At 43.5% G+C, this 16,579-nt stretch overlaps 1 protein-coding gene across 9 annotated transcripts in view; it reads left to right on the forward strand.

Moving 5' to 3' along the window:
- FGGY (FGGY carbohydrate kinase domain containing) overlaps positions 1-16,579 on the forward strand; it is a 402,394-nt gene that overhangs the window by 50,259 nt on the left and 335,556 nt on the right. Inside the window, exon 1 of one of the 9 annotated variants that reach the window (XM_023759983.1) lies at positions 5,720-5,789. The exons of the other annotated variants lie outside the window; for them this stretch is intronic. The gene's annotated coding sequence lies outside the window, so the exon portion shown is untranslated. Of the gene's footprint in view, positions 1-5,719; positions 5,790-16,579 lie in introns of those variants that run through there. 9 annotated transcript variants of the gene reach the window in all.

Below are 16,579 nucleotides of genomic sequence, written 5' to 3' on the forward strand. Positions count from 1 at the left end.
CCTGGCCAGTGTGGCGCAGTGGTTGAGGGTCCATCTATAAACCAGGAGATCTCGGTTTGATCACCGGTCAAGGGCATATGCCCGGGTTGCAGGCTCAATCCCCAATGTGGAGCATGCAGGAGGCAGCTGATCAATAACTTTCCCTTCCTCTCTGAAATCAATAAAAAGAAGAAAAAAGAAAATCTGAGTAGGCTTGGCTTGTTATCTACTTTGTATATTTAACTGTTTTGTGAGTTTTAATTTCTAGAAAGGCTTTTATAGTCGCTGCAGTTCAAAAGCTACAGTGTGTCTTAGGCATTGGGGCTTTCAGGATCCTGATTTTTCTTGACTAACATCACATTGTGTGATTTTGGGTGGAGCGATTCTCATCCCAGACATCACTTTTTCCGTCTGTAAAGTTTGAAAACCTGATCCAAACATATGCTGAAATACAAATCAGAATCTAGAACCACTCTTCACTGCCCCACACTCTGTGTTCTGTAGCACTAACTCATGCTCTCCTAACAAGCTGTGCCTGGTAGAGTGATGGGCCACTGAGGCTGAGAGGGAGGATTAAATGCCTTTCCCAAACAGATGGTACAGCCAGAATTTCAACCCATGTCTACTGGCTCCAAACCCCGGTCATCCACTCCTGTCTCATGGTACTAAAACCCTCTGTAAAGGGTGCCACTTAGGGTAGGACCAGGAATGAGGGCAGTGGTGTCCTTCAAACTAGCCCAAACATGGTGCGAGAGAACAAACGGGGTGGATATATCACCCTTCTTGGCCACAGGTAAGGAAGAGGGGTACGGAATTTAGTGAGAAGGACCAGGCAAGTGGTCATTGGTGCACCATCAGGGCCTTATTGAGCACCTATTCGTGGTCAGCTCTGGGCTGTATACCCAGGAGATCTACATATACATTCAGTAGGAATCTCTCAGGATACTTTAGAGCACTTGAGATCAAAATGCACTAAATAAAGCCCATAGAGAGTTCTGGATTGCATAGCACTGACTGTCACCTCCCAAGACCATCCATCCACTCATCCCTCCACCTAACCAATTCCATTTCAGAATTTTCTGAGTAAGGCTCTAAATATTGCTCCATTCTGTATTTAATTACCTGAAGGCTGAACTTTAAACCCATTCAAAAAATTTCTAAAATTTATTGTAATTTTTGGTAAGCATGCATGGGAATTTTTGCTGAGACTCCCTTTGGTGTAGCTGTGGTTGCAAACTGAAAATCAGAGCCATTTCTAAAATCACTTTTAGCATCTCCTTAAAGCCTGACCTGGCTACTTTATAGTGCTTCTCAAACTGTAATGTGTAAATGAATCAGTTGGAGAGCTTGTTAAACTGAAGACTGGTAGCCCTGGGGTGGGCAGGGAAAATTTGCATTTCTAACTTGCTCCCTGGTGTTGCTGATGTTGTTCTCTTGCAGACTTAGGACATCACTTTTAATGCTAAGGACTCTGCCTCCTGAAAAGCATCCATTTGCAGAGAATCAGTAAACAGGTTTTTTAAACAAATGTATATTTTTATTGATTTCAGAGAGGAAGGGAGAGGGAGAGAGAGGATGAGATAGAATCATTGATTGGCTGTCTCCTGCACACCCCCCACTGGAGATTGAGGCTGCAACCTGGGCATGTACCCTGACCTGGAACCGAACCATGACCTCCTGGTCCGTAGGTTGATGCTCAACCACTAAGCCAAGCCGGCTGGGCCAGTAAACAGTTTTTGGTGGGGTTATGGGAGTCCGAGGCACAGAAAGATAGATTCTGTAGAGCTGTTCCACTGCACATTCATGTCAGAGCATGAGACTGTGCTGCATTTATTGGGCTGTCATTTGTTCACTCTTTATTCATTCCTTAATTTGCCAAATTTTAAACGAGGTCCTGCTATACTCCAGGAATATGATAGGCATTGGGGGCATGAGCACAAAGAGGACTCAGTGGTTCCCTTGAGGGGCACAGAGTCTACTGGGGACAGTGGAGGGGCAGTACTAGTATAAGACAGGGAAACCTAAGCACAGGGAAACCTTGAGGAGTTGAGATGAGCCTCAAGACATGAGCCTAAAGAGTGGAGGTTTTGCCTAACAGAGAAGACAGGAAAGATTCTAGAGAGAGACTATGGTTCATTTATGGTGAGGGATGTAGGTCCCAGGACATGAGCCTGAGTGGAGCAGGAAATGAGGCCAGGGCTCAGTTTGTTAAGGACTTATTTGGTGATAGAGATTGGTTGATGGTTTTTAGCCAAGGGAGGGGAGTGTTCTTGATCCCTTTGGCAGGGTGGAGGAGATTGGATTAGGGGTGAGAAACTGTGTGGGGGAGTAGGAACTTGTTTTCTTCCCAGATTATAGCACTTTGTTACGTTTTCTTTGCTCTTAGGATAAGTTCCAAAATTTGTAACATGGGCCAGAAGATGATATGTGATGTCCTTTTGCCCCTTTTCTGTGCTTACTGTGTGTCCCTCACCTTGGTCACTCTAAGCCATGCGCAGGGATGCCCTCAGGGTGCCTCAAACACACCCAGTTCTTCCTAAGTCATTCTTGACTTGGGCTTGGCCCATGGGCCACATCTGACCTGCTGCCTGTTTCTGGATGTCCTGGGAGCTACTAGTAAGAATGACCTTTACATTTTCAAGTGGTTGAAACGGAATCAAAAGAGGAATGATATTTTGTGACGTGTGAAAATTATATGAAATTAAAATGTGAGTGGCCATAAATACAGTTTTATTGGAACACAGCCACCTCATTCAGCGATGCGTTGTCTGTGGCTGCTTTTGCATTCCGGTGACAGAGCCGAGTAGTTGGGGCAGGGACTGTATGGTCTGCAAAGCTGAGAATATTTATTCTCTGGACCATTAGAGAAAAAGTTTACTGACCCCTGGTCTTGATGATGTGATGCTGTGCCTTCTGCCCCTGAATCTTCTTCCCTCTACTCACCACTGATTGTAACTCATCCTTTAGGTCTCAGCTTTATTGTCACCTCCTTACAAAAGCCTTGACCCTCAAATAAATCAGAAGTCTCTCGTCTTTGCACCCTTCATCTTACTCCATTGTGGCTTTCATAAATTGTAATCATATGCCAGATTGTATGATGATCTGTGTAATGCCTGCCCCTCCAACCATTGTAATCCACAGCAGGATAGAGACCTTATTCATTTTGTTCTTTGCTGTGTTCCTCCCCCTAATCAAATACCTGGAACTTACAGGTACTCAACATATATTTTATATGAAGAGGGTGACCCACTGAGGGTCTGTTGTAGTTCTCCAGATGATAAGTAATGCGATCTGAATTAGGCACTGTGGGATGCAGAGGAGATAGATTCTAGAACTCTTTAAGGGATAATATCAGGAGGACGCTGAGACTGATTGGCTGTAAGGGGTAAACTAGGTGGAGGAGTCAGAGCTGAACACTCCATTGTTGCTGTCATTCATGTGCTCCTTGTCCTTGCCTGAAATCAGGTGTTAGAGGGAGTTGGGCAGAATTAGGAGTGCAGACTTCCCGGAAGGCAGAAGTGATGTACTAAGACCACCAGAGCTCTTGGGCCAAGTCACTCAGGTCCTAGTGCTGCAATATGGAATTTTAATCCTGCCCTTTATATTTAAAGTTTCTGTGCTTCAGGTTGATGTATGTCTCCTTAATAAGAATTGTCAGATAAAAGGGAAAATGCCATTTGAATTTTTCATAACCCCCAGCAGTCTGGCTTTTTCATTTGATCTCAATGATTTTGACTCTCATCTTAATGAAGGCCAAATGTAAATTAAGTTCTGTCAGGTGGAGCAGCTGGAGTCTCCTGTCTTTATAAACACGAAACATTGCAGGGGTAACAAGGTGCAGACTGAGGAAGGTCAAGAAAGTTAACAGGCTGATGCCAGTCCTGACAGCTCAGTGTTAATGGAAGATAATTAACTGGCTTGTAGAGGCTGCATGGAGATATTCCAATGGTCTTTTAATGCATTTCCTCATTTTGCCACTGTCAGCAGAGCAGAAAGCTAAGCATTTTATAGTTTGAGATTTTCATTGTTTATTCCAAAGGTCTGGAACCAACTGGCTGGAATGTCAGAGGATTTTGTTGATGGGTTTAGAAATATATCTGCCCCTCCCATCTCCCCAGTCTCTGCTAACATGCTGGGGAAATGAGTATAGGGTTCTCTGATGGGTTCTAATGTGCCTTTTCCTGTATGTATATGTAGATTCTTTGGAGGAACCTGGGAGCTTGGATGCCTAGAGAAGTGCTTTGATAACTTCTCTATGGAAGGTGGTAGTTGAGTGCTTTGCAGTAAGAACTATTGAAAAGAAAACTGTTAGAGGTCAGGAAAGCCTGGCTCCTGTCCCTTCTGTAAAATCAGAGGCTTGCCTCAGCTCATTTTTAGAGCCTTATCTGGCCTTATTCTTTCATTCTTTCTAATGCTATAGTAACATGTATTCTCTTTTCATAGATTTCTTCTAATCTTGAAACTTTATGAAAGATCAATATAAATCTTTTATTTGATATACACCAATTTTATTTTGTTTTAATGGCAATATGATAGAAACTATAATCTTTTTCTGTTAGCTACTCCGGCTTTAAATTCCATGTATAGCTTTAATATGACTCACCTACATTTATCAGAGCTAATACAAGAAGTTGAGGAACGTTGGGAGATACAACATGGTTTAGTCACAAAAAAAGTACAAGATCAGAAGCCAAACACACTTGAATTTGAATATTGCTGCACCATTTACAATTTTGGGACCTCAGACAAACTAAGTCAACTTCTCTGAGTCTCAGTGCACTTTGCTGTAAGTGAGGATACTCTCAGCCTTGTGGAATTATTGTAATTTAGGGAGATGTATACAGTACATATTCATATAGTAGCTTAATTTTCACTTCCATTGTGTTTAAAAATGTTTTTTTCTGTACTGACGGACATGTCAGCAACATCCTATCACCAAATGAGAGAATTTTAAACACCAGAATATCTTATTTCATGGAGCTGGTTGTAATGAGTGGTATATTTTTCCTGTTTGACTAATAGCTAAGGAAAGTTTCTGAAACCACCGCAGGTTGTCAGAGACAATCAGAGAAAATAGACAGAAGAAGAGAACAGGACATAGTTTCAGAGTCATTCATTTGTTTGAATCATGCACATCCTATGTGTAATACCTACACCAGAGGCAGCCAGCATTGAACTGCAGAGCTGATGAATTTACTGAATACTTTCTGCTTGTTTGCTCTAACAGTCATCATTGCCTCCAGCCTCAGAATTATTTTCTTTCACAAGGATTACTTTATGTACTCTTTACACCCATCTCCTAGGGTAGATATTATCTCCTTTCACAGATGAGGAAACTGAAGCTCAAAAAATTTGCATGATGTACTCATAGTTTTGTACCATGTAAGTAGACCCACATCAAAGCCATACCCCAGCTCTGCCCCATGCCCCTCACACGGGGGCCTGTGCAGTTAGTTCACTGTGGGAATCCAGAATTGGTCTCTGCCTTCAAGAAATTACAGTCTGGCCAAACCAGTTTGGCTCAGTGGATAGAGCGTCGGCCTGTGGACTGAAAGGTCCTGGGTTCAATTCCGGTAAAGGGCATGTACCTTGGTTGCGGGCACATCCCCAGTGGGAGGTGTGCAGGAGGCAGCTGGTCGATGTTTCTCTCTCATCGATGTTCCTGACTCTCTATCCCTCTCCCTTCCTCTCTGTAAAAAAATCAATAAAATATATTTAAAAAAAGAAATTACAGTCTGATTGGAGAGGAAAGTTATAAATCAACTAATGAATAAGAACACAACAAGGAAATAGATGAAAACAGCTAAAGTGTATGTAATGCTTATTATATATCTAGCACCTTTGTTAAGTATTTTACCCATGTTAACTCATCGAACCCTCACAACCACCCTGTGAAGTAACATATTTTTCAGGTGATAAAATGGGCTTGGAGATGTTAAGTAGCTATCATTCAGCTAATATGTGGCAAGGCTGGGATTTGAACCTTGGCATTTTAGATCCAGAGCATGGGCATCACCATTTCACTTTATCTCCTGCCACTTCAAATGTTTGCCTTGCAGGGTGTGACTAAGCTAGTTCAGGGAGAAACTTGTAAGTGATGACTTCAGGAGGATCTGAGGCCAGGAACAATGGGTGGTGGGTTCATTTTCTTCATTAAACAAAGACTGAGTGTCTCCTTTGTGATAGGCACTGTGTTGGGCATCGGTGATGCCAAGGTGAGCAAGACAGATGAGGGCCCTGGGTAGGATTTGGGGAACTTAGATTCTAGGGTAGAGAGCAGAAAATAGACAAGGAGACTGTTTTATTTTCTGGAAACTTGCTATGAAGGGAAAACACAGAGGAGCAGATTTGGCATGGCTACGGTGTTCTCTCTTGGGAGCTTTTGTTTGGCCTGAATGATGAGGTTTTCAGGAAGAGGGAGCAGCAGATTCACAGAGGGGAGGAAAGGACCTGTGAGACCAGCCAAGGAACTGGCAGGGCTGGGAGGGTCTGAGCAAGGCAGAGAGTAGTAGGAGGTGGGTGAGGGAAGTGGGCGGGGCCAGATCCTGCATAGCCTTGAGGCCATGGGTGAGAATTTGGATTCTATTCTAAGAGCAGTGGGATATGGTTGATGGATTTTAAGCATTGGTGTGATGCGATCTGTTTTACAACCTAAAAAAAAATCACTCTTGCTATTTACTGAGTACATGATAAATATTTGTATAGCAACAATAAGTTTACACTGTACTGCTAAAGAAAACAATTGCAGGATGAATGTGCAATCTTCTAAATGCATTTGTTTTAAGAAATTATCAGTATAGCATAAAAGACTGGCTGTATATACAAAAAACATTAATAATGGGACACTATCTATGGTTGGAATAGTTTGCTACTGTTATAGCACATGCTCATGCTTTTATTACTTCTTAGCAACTTTTCATTAAAAAATAAAGTTGGTTGGCATCCTCTTGTGCACCCAAAGGTTGCAGGCTCGATCCTGGTAAGAGGCGTGCAGGAGGCAGCCGATTGATGCTGCATGCTCACATCGATGTTTCTCTCTCTTCCTCCCTCCCTCACTCTCCCTTTCTCTCTCTCTAAAAATCAATAAACTATTCTTTTTTAAAAAAATATTTTCCTATAAAAATAATCTTGTAGTCATAGCTAACTTTCCTGGTTGACAATTCCTCATTATTTAGTATGGTATTTTCCCCCTTTGGGCTTGTTTTCCCAAAAAGCACTATATGGGGGGCTTCATCTGCAGTATTTTCTCTAAAACCCTCAGTGGCATAATTTTATCCCATTCTACAGATGAGGAAACGAAGGCCCAGAGGGCTGAAGTAGCTTCCCCAAAGCTACACAACATGTAAGTGGTCGACCCAGATTCTCACCAGGTCCAGTCTGCCTCCAGCTCCTGGGTTCCACCCACTGGCCCTCACTGCCTGCTCTCAAAGGGCACTCATTTCTTCCCACGTGCCACGGTTACAGGCAGGCAAACCAGAGGCTGAATCTGGTCCCCAGATGGGTTGTGTTTGACCCACCCTGTGTTTGAAAAAAAAAAGTTAAAATTAGTTTCCAACATTTTAAAAACTAAGAAATTGTACATAAAAAATCAGACTTTCTACTTCTCTAGAAAAAATAACAAAAGGACTTGGCAATCCTGGGCCCACATTCCCATGCGGCAGGAATTGGCCAGAGCTGAGTGGGCGCTGCCCCCTTTAGAAGGGGCAGGTGTCCTTCATTTCCCAGCAGTCCCCACCCAGCCCGCTTCACTCATTTCCTTTTCAGCACGACCCCTCCAGGCATTTGGATTGGAGACCCAGGCTGTGGGAAGCTTTTCAAATAACCCATCATTCCTTTTCCTCTAGCAGAATGCCGAGAGGAATGGAACGGCTTTCCAGATGGTGCATTTCTTGGTCAGTGGCTCAAAGGCTATCATGCCCACACACCTCTGGGTCTTTGCTCAGGTTTTTCTTTATGCCTCGAAAACTTATAATAATTTCTTCCTTCACTTGGGAAAGCTTATACCAATTCTTCAAGACTCCAGGGAGCGTTCCTTGACTTTCTCCCTTGAATATTGATTAGGGTCCTATCCTCTCCCCCCAATGGCATCTTCCCCTTACCTCTGCTTAGAATTTATCACACTATAGTGTGTGTACCTGGCATCTAGGGACACATACTGCTTAGCATTTAACATTGATAACAGTAAATAGTTTAACGAGCGAGTGGATGAACCCGTGAGAACATTTATCACGGCATTTTTGATGGCTGGGTGTGTCCCTCCAGGAGCTCCATTCCAAAGTCAAGATCCACCACATGCGGAGCGCAGGTTAATTTTCTCCTCCCCATCGTGGAAGAGGGAGTTGGGAGCATTACCATTCCTTTCCACCCAGAGCCACCCTTGGCTACAGTCCTGTTAGCATGAGTCACAGCTGATTTTGTATGTGAAGCGAAGGCTCTAGTGGAGGCAGTGACTCCTCCGCACCTCTCCTTGGGGTGTACAATCCCTTCATGTTGCTCCCTTCATCCCCCAAGAGAACAGAGTCCAAGACTCAAATACAGAATCAAATAGCCTCTCTTTAGAATGTGTACACCAGGATGCTGTGATGTTCGGACCAGATTCCTCCCCACTTTGAGCAGCGAGGACAGTGTTGTCAGCTGTTGCTAGGGCATCTGCTGTGGGTTTTCTCTCCAGGGTGGTCTGCCCATAAACAGGGCTCGTCACTGAATATATGGAGTGTTGGGGCCGATGGTCTGCCTTCAATGACCTGGATGACGAATTATTTCTTTATCGTCCTTGCACTTACATATCTGATATATGCCAAAAAGGTACCATATTCTTTTCGTTTTATAGTCCATCAAAGTAATTTTAAAAAGCAGACAGAAGAGAAAAGGACTTGGCCTGATACCTAGTAACATTTAATAAATGTCAGCTATTGTTACAATACTATATTTTGGGTTTAACTTTATGGCTTATGGCAGACTTTGACATCTGGTTTCTCTATTTGAGCTATGACATTGCCTTGTGAGATACATATTACTGTTTGCCACATTTTACAGTTGAATGCAACAAGCCCCAGGAGATGAAATGACTTATCCACAGGTGTCAGGATTGGTCTTCATAAGGGTCCTTTTGGCTCTGAATCCTGCCTTGTTTTCTTCTGCTGCACTATCCATGCTCCTTTCTCTGCTGTGTATGAACAGGGACCAAATCTATTCATACTTGTCTGTTGTGTCCCCAGAGCCAAACACAGTGCTTGGCATTGAGAACATACTCAGTATGTATTTACTAAATGAATTCATGTTTCCTGGTCAGAGCCAGACGAAACGGCTGTGGTAGTAAAGCCCTTGTGCCCATCTCCTTGCTGCCAGCCCCCCCTGACCTCTGTGCAGGCTGTTCTAGTGTAACCAGGGAGGCAAGAAAGATGGCTAAGTCCAGCTGGCTTTATGCCTACATGATACGATTTGATGTACAGAAAACATTGCATATAATTCTTTTCTCACACTGGCTAAAATGGAGGTCACACCTACTGGACGAAAATACCCTACAACAGACAGTGCATTTAACGTGTGTTGTGATATAGGAACTCCTTAGCAGGGTCAACCTTGTTGAGGGGAACTGTCACCTTAAATATCTGGATGCCTGGGATAGGTAGATGCTGATTGAGGCAAGGGAAGAGGTAGCCCTAAGTCAGAACAGTTGCAAAACAGGGGATTCTTCTGGAAGGATAAGTAAATCTCACCTCTGTGGGCATGTGGGTTGGTTTTACTCTTTGTTATTGTTCTGTTATCTTAAAAATGAGCAGCAGTGTTCTGCTGTTGTAGAGATATACTCATTTCATCATTGAAACAAACTTGTCTAGTACCTGTTATGGAGAAGGCATGGTGCCTGATGAGGAGGCAGAAGTGTCCTTTATCTCAAGGAGCTTCCGAGTCTAGGACCAGGTGCCAGAGGCTGTGAAAGCTGTATTTTCACGCATTTTATTAAAATTTTCAAGGATGCAAGAAAGTGGAAAGAATTTTATAGGGAACACTCAGAACTATCATGTGGATTCTGCCATTAATGTTTTATTGCACTTGCTTTCCATCTGTCAGCCCACCTAAAGTTTTTCCAGTAAGTGGAGACATCTTTAGACTTGTAAACGCAGTTATTAAAGACCCTTAATAAATTCTGTCTAAGATATTGACCCTGCTTGATTGCTATCTACAAACATCATCAACTCCTGCTCTGAAATTTATTACATATCTGCTATGTGCTTTTAAGTCTGCTATTTCATTTAATTCGTCAGAAAATCCAGTGAGGTAGATGGTATAACTTATTTTGTAGATAAGGAAGCTGAGTTGGAGGGAGTTAAGTTACTTCTGGCAATATTGGGACAGAAATTCACTTTTTCTAACTCAAGGGAATGGATTTAAAAAGGAGTTAGTGGGTCAAACCAGTCTTTATCAAAGAAGGTCCCCCTGTCCAGTCCACAAGTGAGGCACCTAGAGAGAGAGAGATAGTTCTCATAGTTTACATTTCAAATACCAGAGGACATATTTGTTTGACTTAGGAGAAGGAGAGAGAATGAGAGAGAGAGAGAGAGAGAGAGAGAGAGAGAGAGAGAGAGAGAGAGAGAAAGGAGAGAGAGAGAGAGAGAGAGAGAGAGAGAGAGGAGAGAGAAACATTGATGTGAGAGCGACGCTGCCTCCCGCATGCCCCCTACCTGGAATCAGGAATACTGATCAGGAATCACCCTGACAAGGAATCAAACTATCAGTCTTTCGGTGCATAGGACAATGCTAAACTAACTGAGCCACACCAGCCAGGACTGACTTAACTTTTTAAGATAAAATGTGAACTCTAGCATAAAAAGTTATCAAAGTTGTCTTCAGTTAGACTCGCCATTAAAGAATCATGCTTGAGATGGGGTGAGATCTGCTGTTTGTGTACCTAAGATGCACACATTCCAGCCCATCCCTCTCTGGTCTGTGACCCAGCACATTAGAGTTACCTCTCAAAGACTTGACCACTCCCTCCCCTTTGCATTCACCTTCACTGTTTGTAGTTTGACAAAATGAGTAAATTACTCAACTAGTTACTTACCTCTCTGAACCCAGGAGCCCCGGAAGTACTTCTGCAGCCAAGACCTCACTCAAGGCTTTTCTCTGGGCATCAAGTGGTGGCCAGCCTGCTGTTTGAATGATAGAAATGACTTAGGGGTCCCCATAAAAGCCCGTGTCTGTCTGAGTCCTTCCCTTATGGACAGGCTTATGGATTAGGCCAAACTTGTGAGTGACCTCAGTAATAAAGGAAAGTCTAATCTCAACTCTGCAGCCTCACCAATACCCATACCTACACCCTCTCAAAAAGCTGCATGAGTCTGACTTCACCACTGACTAATGAAAAGTACTGGTCATGGCCTAGCACCAGGTCATGGTTTGGCATTTGGGAACGAGTGGTCTACATGACCTTGGAGTTTTCCTTTAATTCTGCCATTCTGTGAACCTAAGAGAGACAGGAGAGTACCAGGGCCAGAGTGAGGCCTACTGCAGTTGTCTGGCCTCAGGCCTTGTGGTCTGGCTTTGGCTGGGGGTCAGAGACAAGGCCAGGGACCGGGAGAGAACGTGAATCACTGGGCAAATATTTTTTGAGCACCTCCCATGTCCTGGGAAGCAGCAACGGGATAGGGGTGAAGGAGGACTGGGTTTGGAGTTCCAGTGGTCAGGGTCTCATCCCAGGCTTCTCACTTACCATCTGCGTGATATTGGGCAATTCATGTCACTTATGGGCCTTAGTTTTCTGTCTGTGAAATGGTGTTGATGTTTATTCTGTATCAGGAGATGGTGGGAGTGATATATGTTCAGATGATGATGATGATGATGATGGCACAAGTTGACTTTTGGAAGGAAAATTAGGAAGGTCTGTTTCTCATATACTTATTTCTAGATGGAATAGGGAAGGGCAATAAAATGTGTATTGTTCTTTATGGACAACTTGGGGAGCAGGGATCATTCCTGTTGGAGCAGGTGGGAAGGCTGGGAGAGGTCACTGCATGCAGCTAGCAAGTACAAGAGCTGGGATCTCACTCACATCTAGCTGCAGCCTGTGCTCTTTCCACAGCAGCTTACCAGCCAGGGGTTGGGGGAGGAGAGGAATCAGGGAGAGTAATTTCATCCTCGGAGGCTGCAAGCAATATTTTCAGAGCAGTTTCACGCACACTGTTAACTACTAAGTTATAGGGTGTTGTCGTTAGCAATAAACATTCTGAGGATGCTGGCTTTAAGAATTCGTATATGTTTTAGGCCCTAGCCGGTTTGGCTCAGAGGATGGAGCATTGGCCTGCGGACCAAAGGGTCCCAGGTTTGATTTCCCAGGTCAGGGGCATATGCCTGGCTTGTGGGCTCAATCCCCAGTGGGGGGTGTGCAGGAGGCAGCTGATCAATGATTCTCTCTCATCATTGATGTTTCTATATCTCTCTCCCTCTCCCTTCCTCTCTGAAATCAATAAAAATATATTTTAAAAAAGAATGGGTATATGTTTTAGAAGTGGTACTACTGAGCTCCTGCCAGAGTTGATCAAGGACATTCATTCATTCATCAACAAGCATTTATTGGAAATTTGTTTTATTCTAGGTACTTTGTTAACTGCTGGGCAAGCAGCAAATAAAGCAGAGTCCCTGTCCCCAGGCTGCTCATATTCTAGAAGAGGGACAGAACTAAGGTCACAGTGTACTGTTAGTGGAATGGAAATTTAGGTCAATCAGAAAATGTGCCGCAGTTAGGGGAGTGGAGTGTGGAGGAGGCGATAGGCTGGGGGCTGACGGATGGGTTGGAGTTAGCTGAGCACTAGGGTGGGGTGACTGCTTGCAGAGGGCAGGCTGGTGGATGGAGAAGCCTGGGGAAAGGTCTGGCAATGTGAGGAAACAATATGCAGGGGCTGCAGATACAGGATAGTGAGAGCTTAGAATGTGAGCGCAGTCCAGTGAGTCAGTCAAAAACCACCTTTGAGTCCCCATTATGTATTCAATACTATTCATGATAGAAATCTCCTTTCTGGCATCGTAGGACGGAGCCAGTTTCCCTTGGCCACAGTTGGAGGAGAGATAGAAGCTGTTTGCCACACCTTTTCTGACTCTCTGACTTGAGGGCCTGGGCCTGACACCCTAGTGAAGACTAGCTGCGAAGGCTCCTCCCCAGGCAAGCCCTCCTCATTGCAGTCATCTCAGGACTAGACTAGACAGTGCCCCAGAGGACAGAGCCCCAAGTTAACCCCTCCTGCCCAGAAGGGTGGGACTGAGCTCCAGGCAGGGCTCTTCCCACCTCTTCTCGGTGGGCGTGTGACTCAGAGGCGGTGACATCAGCCATGACTTCATTCACCCAGAGGAGAGACAGTGCTGACCCAGCTGGGCTCCGGCTTCTGCCCTTCCTTCTCCATGTTTTGTCTCAACGGGGACATTGTCATGGTCCTGCTGTTGTTTTCCACACATCGTTTTCATTTTCAGTCTTTTGCTCTTAACTTTCTTTTCCTGTCTTTCTCATTTGATTTCTCATGTTAAACCTGTTCTTCTTTTCACCCCATTCCCTTTCTTGCATTGTCCATCTTTTGCTTTTGTCTTTAATTTTATCTCCTTCTTCTTAATCTTTCTTGTTACATTTTCTTTCTTGCTCATCTTCCCTTTAGCTTTCTTCCTTTCTTTCTAAGCTCTTTCTCTACATAGATACTGGCTCTCCTGCCTCCAGACATCTCACTAAGTTGTTGCTGTGCTAACCTTCCTAAAACTGGATCCACAAGTGGCCCCTGCTCAGGACTGATGGTGTGGCTGCCTTCCCTTTTGTCTTGAGTGTTTAATCCAGATACAGACTCACCTTTCCTGCCCTTCAGCACATATTTCCCTTCTCAAGGGTCCTTTTTTTGTGGCCAGGGATGCATTTGATGCTTCTTTCTATACTTTTGCTCAGGCAGTCACCCCAGCTTGGACTGCCCTCCATCCTATTTTCCTTAGTATTTGCTTTCCCTCTACACTAAGGTCAAACACTACCTCCTCAGTAACACCTGCCCTCTACCTCCTGCCCAGTGTTACTTCTTTTCTTCATGGACAGGCTGCATTTTTCATTTATAAATCAGGTATTTTAGAACTTGAATTGTTCTGTACTATTTATACATTCCTGCTGAGGGCTTCATATACACAGACTATTTGCTCTATCCACCCAGAATGCAACCTGAGGGTCGGGATCAGTTCATTCTTGCCTTTCATGGCCCACCTTCATACTTACACAAACCTGGCTGTGAGCTGGGACTGATAGATACATTGTTGAATGGTCAATAAATATGTCATTTAAGAAATAGTTATTTCGTTTAAGAAATATTTATTTCATGTTAAGTCTAGGGATACAGATGAGTAAGTTATAGCCCCTCCCTAAAAAGAGCTAAGAGTCTAGTAGGAAAGACAGTTCCCACCATAAAATTTTAATTTGTGGAGGAAATTGAAATTTACTGGAAATGTGCCAAGATGGGCACATTAACATGTACAACCTCATTAAATGGAACCCTACTAACAATACGATGAGTGAAATAGTGTTGTAAATGAGCAAAGTGAGACCCATAGATATTAGGTGACTACTGGCCAACACAACTGAAAGTAGGAGAACCAAGGTTTGAACTAAGGTGTATCAGTCTACAAAGCCCCTGTCCTTCCTGAAGGTGGAAACAGGAGTTGGAACTGACATTCTAACTAATATTAGAACAGTTTCTTAAAGAGGTGCTTACAGTGTGCCAGATGTTGTTCTAAACACTTCATATCCCTTTGCTCATTTGTTCCTTCAACAACTCTATGGTGTAGGCAGTAGTATTGTTCTCTCTAATTATTATGGGACAAGAAAGTCTAAGTGAAGCTGTCCCAAGGCCATGCACCTATGAGGTATTAGAGTCAGGACATTCACCCTAGGAATGTGGCTCTGGAGAAGAGGCAGCAGAATGTGCAAAGTCACCTCAGTGTAGAGTAGATATTGCATTACTTAAACTGCCACTGCATCAGCCCATTTGAAGTATCGGGGACTGTGGGGGTGCTGATAGGTGAAGTCATTGACACGTGGGGTAAAGAGGAAGCCTGGAGCTAGGTCACAATAACCTTGAAGTGTTCATTGTCCTCCACAAGGGCCCTTCACAGAAGATGCAAGTAGTGTTCCTTGAAGGGATGTTGTCTGTGATGTGGGACCACGAGGTGTCCACCATAAGGAAGAGTTTATGAAGTGTTGATCTTCTACAAGTTGAATAGGGAAGGTATTTCTCAGCTGTGGCTCTTGTAGGAAATGAACAGTGGTATAAACGAACAAGGAAGCCTATAGATACCGAAAGAAGCCCCAGAGAAATGCCATATTGGAACTGTAAGGAGATAAGTAAAATTTGGCTTGAAGGACTTTTGGGGAAGAAAGAAGAGGGGGCATCCATGCACGCCAGCCTGAACTTGACACAGGTTGTCCTCAGATGTCCCAGAGCATTCAACATTAGATGAAGCACCTTTCCTGCTGCATCCCCCGCCTCCAGTGGTGCTTGGCAGCCATTCAGCATGTTGCTGCACTGACCCAGAAGTCCAAGCCAAGAAGTGAATGAATCCATTTTCCAATTAAAATGAAACTTCTCCAGAGGACCTGCTCACCCCGAGAAGAGAAATTTATCTTCCTGGCAGTCTGGCTTGGCTAGAATATGTCTCTGCTCCTAAGATAGACTATGAAAAGCCATTACTTGAATGAGAAAAGAGGAACTGGGACAGTTCTTATTCACAATCTCATTTATTTATCCATTCATTTCTCATTTCCATTTCCACAAACTTCTATTTAACTTGTACATCTCTGCTCATTCATTTCTTTTATCCATTCAGCTAATGTTATTCATCATCTATATATCAGATACAATGCTGGACCCTAGGAACAGAGAGATTGGAAAAAAAAACACACTCTTAGGAGCTTTCATTCTAATGAGGGAGACAGGCACATGAACAGATGATGGGAAGTGCCGTGGTTGGGATATTCACAGAATATTATGGGGTGTACCATAGAGGCACCTAACTCGAGAATCAGGAAAGATTTCATGGTGTGGGTAACATTTGAGTTGAATCCTAACTGATGAATACATGTTAGCCAGGGAGAGTGTTTCAGAATGGGTACACTATGAATAAAAATACAATGGTGAAAGGAAAAGCACAGTGGATGTGAGTGATGTAGTGTGGTATCTCAGAGTGATCAGAGATGAAGCTGGTGAATAAGATATGGATCGTATATGTCTTGTTAATAAATTTGATCTTTCACTTCAAAGGTAGTAGAAAATGTTGAAGGGTGCATAGTATACTAGATTGGAAGCTCCCTGTAGGTGGGGACTGTGTCTGTTGTTTGCTTGTTTTCTTAGCATTGAGTGTAGTACCTGAAATGTAGAGGATACCAAATAAATACTTATTTAATTAATAAATTATTTACATAGTCAAATTTACATTTTACATAGGCCATTGTATTCTAGTTGGCTATACAGAGGGGTGGGAATTGGAGGGGGTAAGATTTGAAAGTTAGGGGCTGTATCAGTTAGCTCTGCTGTGTAACAAACCACCTCAAAATTGAGTGGTATAAAAAAACACCAATTTTTATCCTAGA

Source organism: Myotis lucifugus, unplaced genomic scaffold (assembly GCF_000147115.1).
Source record: "Myotis lucifugus unplaced genomic scaffold, Myoluc2.0 scaffold_168, whole genome shotgun sequence".
NCBI lineage: Eukaryota > Metazoa > Chordata > Mammalia > Chiroptera > Vespertilionidae > Myotis > Myotis lucifugus.